Source organism: Tenrec ecaudatus, chromosome X (assembly GCF_050624435.1).
Source record: "Tenrec ecaudatus isolate mTenEca1 chromosome X, mTenEca1.hap1, whole genome shotgun sequence".
Lineage (NCBI taxonomy): Eukaryota > Metazoa > Chordata > Mammalia > Afrosoricida > Tenrecidae > Tenrec > Tenrec ecaudatus.
The window spans coordinates 52,320,703-52,328,936 of NC_134548.1; the positions used below are offsets into that span (position 1 = coordinate 52,320,703).

General features: G+C 39.8%; 1 pseudogene; it reads right to left on the reverse strand.

Annotated features, from left to right (window-relative positions):
- Positions 1-1,022: 1,022 nt before the first annotated feature.
- LOC142433370 (large ribosomal subunit protein uL11 pseudogene) lies at positions 1,023-1,606 on the reverse strand (annotated as a pseudogene).
- Between the last annotated feature and the right edge of the window lie 6,628 nt (positions 1,607-8,234).

Here is an 8,234-nt window from a genome sequence, read left to right on the forward strand (position 1 = left end):
TAGTTTTATTAAGGGCTCATACAACTCTTTTTTTTAACAATTTATTGGGGCTCATACAATTCTTTTCACAGTTCATACATATACATACATCAATTGTATAAAGCACATCTGTACAGTCTTTGCCCTAATCATTTTTTCTCCTCTTTTCTTTTTTTACATTTTATTAGGGACTCATACAACTCTTATCACAATCCATACATATACATACATCAATTGTATAAAGCACATCCATACATTCCCTGCCCCAATCATTCTCAAGGCATTTGCTCTCCACTTAAGCCCCTTGCATCAGGTCCTCTTTTTTTCCCCCTCCCTCCCCTTTCCACCCTTCCTCATGTGCCCTTGGTAATTTATACATCGTTATTTTGTCATATCTTGCCCTATCCGGAGTCTCCCTTCCCCCCTTCTCTGCTGTCCCTCTCCCTGGGAAGAGGTCACATGTGGATCCTTGTAATCAGTTCCCCCTTTCCAACCCACTCACCCTCCACTCTCCCAGCATTGTCCCTCACACCCTTGGTCCTGAAGGTATCATCCACCCGGGATTCCCTGTACCTCCAGCCCTCATATGTACCAGTGTACAGCCTCTGTCCTATCCAGCCCTGCAAGGTAGAATTCGGATCATGGTAGTTGGGAGGAGGAAGCATCCAGGATCTGGGGGAAAGCTGTGTTCTTCATTGATACTACCTCGCACCCTAATTAACCTATGTCCTCTCCTAAACCCCTCTATGAGGGGATCTCCATTGGCCGACACTTGGGCCTTCGGTCTCGACTCTGCATTTCCCCCTTCATTCAATATGGTATATATATACACATACATACACACACATATATATACATATAAACACATATATCTCTTTTTTTTTGCATGATGCCTTATACCTGGTCCCTTTGGCACCTCGTGATCGCACTGGCCGGTGTGCTTCTTCCACGTGGCATTTCTGAATGAATTTTGTAATGTCAAGTGTGTCTACTGAAATTTCTCCTAGTTAGCTTAGTTCAGTAATGATTAGGTAAGCGATTCATTAAATAACCGGACAAATAAGTCTAAAATTATTTTTAGTATTTTCATTTTGTTTAATTAAATGATTATTTTTTGTTTTATTTTGTAGTTCTTCACCTGCAGTGCATTCCACAGCACCACTATTGATGCCATCTATGATTCTGAGGGTGGCTGCCACCAACATTGCAGTCCACAAACTAGGCATACCCTAGAATTTCTTTAATAATTCGAGAGAGTTCTCTGGCCAAAGATCAGTGTCTCATCTGACAGGCGATGCTGACAATCTCAACAAAAGATGTTCCCACTGTGCTTAATGTTTTTCCGCTTCTTTCTGTCTCTGAGTAGTTCATTGCGGGCTTTGATGATCAGAGCAAGGGCAGAATGCACCACTTCCATCTGGGCTGGTCTATTCTGAATGATCAATTTCACAGTAATCCTTCACCCCTTCTAGTGCCTGGTTGCCTTAACAATGCCATCACCAATCTTTTATGGAGACAAACCAAAGAGCCTGATCTTGGGGGCAAGTGCAGATGTGGCACTGACTTCCCCACCTGTTTACTTCAAGTACACGACTTTGGGGTCAATGGGGTCAAACTTGAACAGCATAACGGAAGCGGCTGGTGTCAGACAAACCCAGATGCAGAGCAACTGAAGAAAGTTGCATTGAACTCTCCTCTGATCCTACCGCTGAAAGCTCCATCTTTTTTCTAAGGGCTCTTGTATTTGGTGGACTGTACCTTCAACATTAATCCAAGTAGTTTCCAGCGTTCCCTTAAACCTCATCTCTTGCTAGTGCACAGCACCAAAGTCAGGCAAATGTAAGAGATCACAGCCTTCTCATATTTGTCCTGAACATGAGAAAAACCCTAAACATGTGCACGGACCTCCAGATTCTTCGATATGTCCCAGCTTTTCCAAACCCCAGTGGATATCTAGCTCCCATTGTTGAAAAATAAGGCTGTTTAGCTGCTCTATTGATTTCTCTACCTTTTATCTCATCTAAGACAACCCTGGTGGTGTAATGGGTTCCCAGGGTGAGCTGTTGAACCTCAGTTCAATCCAATAACTACTCTGTGGTAGAACGGTGAGTTAGTTTGCTTCCGGAATATGTACAGCCTCAGAAACACTAAAGAGACTGTGACTCTTTGATGGAAGTAAAAAGCCCTGTCTTTCTCCTGAGTAGATGTTGGTGGTTTCGAACTGTTGACCATGCAAATTACACCCTAACGTACAACCCTACACCACTAGCTGGTAGCAAAGAATATTAAATATACCAAAGACTCCCGGAAGAATGAGCAACTCTTTCTCAAAAGGAATAGGGCAGGTAAAGAAAGAAAAAGGACTAGGGCAGGGATTCGCCTTAGAAATGAGGGTGTCAAGAAGTCTTCTCGTGTATTTTGGATGTCTTATCAGGAGGGATAAATCCCAGAAGAAGGACATCATGATTGAAAGAGTAAAGGTTCAGCAAAAAACAGGAAGCTCTTCAATGAGCTAGAGTCATCCAGTGCAGACATACTGTGAAGATGGTGGACTACTGAGCAGCGCTGTGTTCTGTTGTCCGTGAGGTTGCTATGCCAATTTGAAGAAAAAAACTAGCACAAAGAGTTTTCAAAAAGTTAATGGACATTTTACATTCTGTATTAAATCATTTTCTATATACATTTTGAAGCTCCTCATAAATTCACTGAAGACACAACCACAGATCCTCCTCAGACCTAACTAAATCTCTTCCAAGTTCTGTTTTGTGTATTTGAAGGCTTATGGCAATATTCTCATAGGACAAATCAGTCAATTTTCATAATCGAAGGAGCCTTCAAAAAGTGCAAGGAAGCAGATGAGGAAAAACATAGCCATGGGCCTGAAGCTCTACAAAATCCTCTTCAAACAAGACTTGTTTAAAAGTGAAGAAGAGGTCACTGAAGACAAAGCGGATGCATAAGCAAATGTGGTGAAGAAAGCTGTTGGGGCCCAGCTATCAAAAGATATACCGTCTGGGGTCGTAAAGGCTTGAAGGTAAACAAGTGGCCACCTAGCTCGGAAGCAACAAAGCCCACATGGAAGAAGCACACCGGCCTGTGTGATCACAAGGTGTCGAAGGGATCAGGTATAGGCATCAAAGAACAAAAAATGAAATCATTGTGAATGAGGGGGAGTGCAGATTGGGGACCCAAGACCCATCTGGAGGCAACTGGATATCCCTTCACTGAAGGGTTGCAGGGAGGAAATGAGCCAGTCAGGGTGCAGTGTTGCAATGATGAAACATACAATTTTCCTCTAGTTTTCAAATGCTTCCTTCCCCCACTATCAAGATCCCAATTCCTCCTTACAAAACTTGCTAGACCACAGGACGTACACTGGCCCAGATAGGAACTGGAAACACAGGGAATCCAGGACAGATGATCCCTTCAGGACCACTGGTGAAAATATCAATACCGGGAAGGTGGAAGGAGGGTGGGGTGGAAAGGGAGAACTGATTACAAGGATCTACATATAACGTCCTCCCTGTGGGATGGAAAACAGAAAAAGTGTGTTAAGGGAGATGTCAGACAGTGATGAAATAATAATAATTTATAAATTATCAAGGGTTCATGAGGGAGGAAGGTGTGGGGAGGGATGGGGAAAATGAGAAGCTGACAATAAGGGCTCAAGCAGAAAGCTAATGTTTTGAGAATGATCTTGGCAACAAATGTGCTTGACACAATGAATGGATGGATTGTGATGAGCTGTATGAGCCCCCCAAAAAGAACATTTAAAAAATTAATTAATTGAAATAGAAGAAGATTCAGGAACCTGAGTTCTGACCTCCCCAGAAGAATAGAAACCCCTGCTAGTTACAGCCTGGTCACATCAGAGGAAGGAATTCAGTGTAGAGAAACCAAAAGAAGCCTCAAATTCTTGGCTATCTTGAAGTGACATCTGCAGAGATGCTCCTCCCCCCAGTGCTCCAGAAATCAGCTGAGAAGGATTTTGTGAGAACAGGCCAACCTTACAAAAAACACTGACATTGGTTCTTTGAACAGAGAATCAACAATATACAGCATCCTAAGATCACCATATATGATATAATTATTAAGAAATCATCCTCCATAAGTATCACACAGGGTGAAACAAAATGGTTCAATTAAAAATAGGGAAGCTCGGATAACATTCTGCAATAAAGACAACACTACAGTGTGGTATTATAAAGAGAATTTCCCCCAGCTTTGTTTCCCCCAAAGACATGGAAAGCATTAGGGGCTTTTGGCTAGCATATGGGGGGAGGTCAGATGCTTACAGACAGCCTCCCTGGAGGCATTCAGTCATCAGACTAAGATAGACCCAGCTCCCTGATGTTAAGGACAAAGGATTACTTCTCCCTAAAGGTTTGCAGTCATTGATTTGGTTGCTGAAGGTGGAGTTCACACCCTACTGATAATGGTCTCTATCAGTTGAGCCAGGGAACAGGTCAAACCATCTCAGTGACATCCAAGTTAGGCTGCCATCCTGAATCTAGGATCTGCCCATATTGACACATGTATACCCCAATCCCTCATCGTCCTATTGGGTGGATACCCCCAGGTCTCCCCCACCCATGATTGTATTACCTATAGCACAACCCTCTCCTGTGACGTATGTCTTCACCTGTAATTAGGGGGCTTACATGTCCCCAGAGAATATAAAAAAGCCTTGGGTAGCATTAAATCTCTCTCTGTCCACGTGAATCACCAGTTAGCCTCAGTTGAGCAATGCTCCCATGAAATGTGTCTGACTCCTTTATCTCTATCTCTTTTATCTCTCATTCTCCCTGTGACTGTACTATGATCTTTATTATTATCGCTGTACAATTGCACTTACCGGGCCCGTGATGATGTGCCAGGGGCAGGCTTCGCCTTGCAATGCAGTAATACGGTACTTACAATACAGTAAGAGGAGAAACATAGCAGATATTAGTCGAAAGGAGAAGATACTGAGTAGTTAACAAAAGACCAGAAACCGCCTTAAATTTGGAAAGAAAGTAATTAAAAGCAAACTGATCTCAAAGAAAATTCTATAACTTCAACAAAATAAAGAGGGAAAATCATAAAATTCTCTTAAACAGTAAGGTAAAAACAAGAAAAATTGAACAGAAAATCCATAAGAAAATGGAAATCAGCATAGAAAATCCTGATGAACAATGAAATGAACACCATATAAATATACCAAAGTGCTCTTTCACCAGATGTCTACACATCAACGCCACTGCTACTGTCATGTCTCTAGTAAACCCTGCGAACTTCCAGCACATTTTGTAAGTGCTCAAGACTAGCATAGATGGGCGGCAGAAAATAGCCTTTGCCTTCACTGCCATGAAGGGTGTGGGGCGAAGATATGCTCATGTTGAGGAAATCAGACATCGACCTCACCAAGAGAGCAGGGGAGCTCACCAAAGATGAGGTTGAGAGGTGATCACAATCCTGCAGAATCCACTGCCATTCAAGATTCCAGACTGGTTCTTGAAAAGACAGAATGATGTGAAAGATGGAAAATCCAGTCAGGTCCTGGCCAACCGTCTGGACAACAGGGTCTGTGAACATCTGGAGCAACTGAGAAAGATGGGGGCCCACAGAGGGCTGTGCCACATCTGGGATTTTGAGATCAAAGTCAGCACACCAAGACCACTGACTGCCGTGGTCAAACCCGTGGACTGTCTAAAATGAACTAAAGCCTATCAACCTTGTCTTTAATGAGTAGTTTATACATAAAAAATGAAACATATATAACAAAGTGGTAGCATTAAAAACATACCCATCAGTAATAACATCGTATGTAAATGTATAAGATCTACTAGTTAAGAGACAAAGATTGTTAGAATGGATGAGAAAACTTGAGCTATTAATATGCTGCTTATAAGAAACACATCTCAGCTCTAAAGACAAAAATAGACTAAAAATCAAAATATAAAAAATATCAAACTAATGGTAGTCAAAAGAAAACAGAAGTAATATTATTTTTTGAAAAAATAGATATCAAAGTTAAAACTATCAAGAGAGACAAAGAAGGCCATTGTATACTGATGGGAGTTGAAATTCGACAAGTAGACATAACAATATAAATATCTACGTGTGCAAAGAAAAACCTCAAAATACATTAATCTTACATAACTGAAGAGAGAAAAGTCTATAATACAATACCAGGAAACCTTAATATATCACTTACGACCAAACATAGATGAAGTAGAAAGGAAATCAATAAAGATATAGAAGAAGTAAGAATATAATTAATCAACTTGATTCCTTAGACCTATACAGAGCACATAAAAAGAGCTTAATATGCATCATTCCCAGTGCTCATAGAATACTCCAGAATAGATCATACACTAGGCCGCAAAGCAAGCATCAATACACTTTTAACATTAAGATATTACAAATCATTTTTCAGATCACAATGCTATAAAATTAGATATCAAGTACACGACAATTGACCTAAAAGTCAATTATATGGAACCTGAACAATGTTCTACTTTAAAAATTCCGAGTAACTGAAGAAATAAAGAATGCAATTTAGAAATTTCTTGAAACAAATGAGAACGATATGCAGCATACCACAATCTGTTAAATGGCAAAAGCAGTAAGTACAGTAAGTACTCACATCACAAAGGAAGAAAGGATTAAAACAGACACCATAACACTACATCTAAAACAATTAGAACAATAAACTCTCAGACACTAAAAGACAAGGAATAAAAACATTAGAGCAGAAATAAATGAATCAGGAATAGATTAAATGTAGGAAAATTCAACAAGAACTTGTTTCTTAAAAAGGATTAACAAAATGGACAAGCCATTTGTGAACCTAACAAAGGTAAAGGAGAAAAAGCAAACATTGTAAATAAAAATGAAAATGATGATCTCACAATAGAACCAACTGAAATAAAAAGATAATTATACAATTTATGAAAAAAGTGTATTCCAACAAATTTGAAAATCTACAAGTGTAAGTTTTTTTCTAGAAACCCATTACCTACCTACAATTATACAAAGAGGTCTATAAAACCTTAACTTCAAAATAAAAATGTCTGAAACCAAATGGTTTTACAGGGGAAATCTACTAATCATTTAGGCATCATCAAACTACAGCTCCTGGGTCACATGTGGCCTACTGAAGGACATTTATCCGGCCCTCCAGGTGTTTTTGCCCCGTTTATTTTTTCACTTCAAAATAAGATATGTGCAGTGTGCATAGGAATTTGTTCACAGATTTTTTTTTAAAAAAACTGTACTCCAGTCCTCCAGCGGGTCTGCGGGAAAGTGAATTGGCCCCCTGTTTAAAAATCTGAGGATGCCTGATTTTATAGAATAGTTAACACCTATTCTACATAAAAAAAATTCAGAATTTTAAAAAGGATAACATATTACTAAACTCATTTTGTGAAACAAGTGTGAACTTAATAATACCTAAGCCATTCGAAGACATCACCAGATTTGACAACTTCTGACCAATATCTCTTGTAAATATAGGTGTCAAAATTTTTCAAAAAACTGCCATCTACAATTTTCAGCAAAACATTTTTTAAAACATCATGATCAAGTGAGATTCAATCCAGGTATGCAAACATTGTTTAATATTAGAAAATAGTAGATGAAATCTATCATGAGAATCCATCAAAAGATGCCTGGCTATCAAAAGATATAGTGTCTAGGGTCTTAAAGACTTGATGGTAAAAAGTGGTCATCTAACCCAGAAACAACAACGTCCACATGGAAGAAGCACACCAATCTGTGTGATCACAAGGTGCCAATTATCAGGCATAAAAAACCCCAAAAAATCATATCAATGAGTGCTCACCTGCATGATACAATCTCTGAAGACAAATGGGTACATAAGAAAATGTGGTGAAGAAAGCTAATGGTGCCAGGCTATCAAAAGATATAGCATCTGGGGTCTTAAGGGCTTGAAGGTAAACAATCAGCCATCTAGCTCAGAAGCAACAAAGACCACATGGAAGAAGCACACCAGCTTGTGTGATCTCAAGGTTTTGAAGGGCTCAGGTATCAGGCATCAAAGAACAAAAAAATCAAAGCGTTGTGAATGGGGGTGGTGGTGTACAGGACCCAAGATCCATCAGTAGGCAACTAGACATCCCTTTACAAGAAGGGTTGCAGGTAGGAGAAGAGTCAGTCTGGGTGCAGTGTAGCAATGATGAAATATACAACTTTCCTCTAGTTACTAAATGCTTAATCCCCCCACTATCATGATCCCAATTCTACCCTACAAA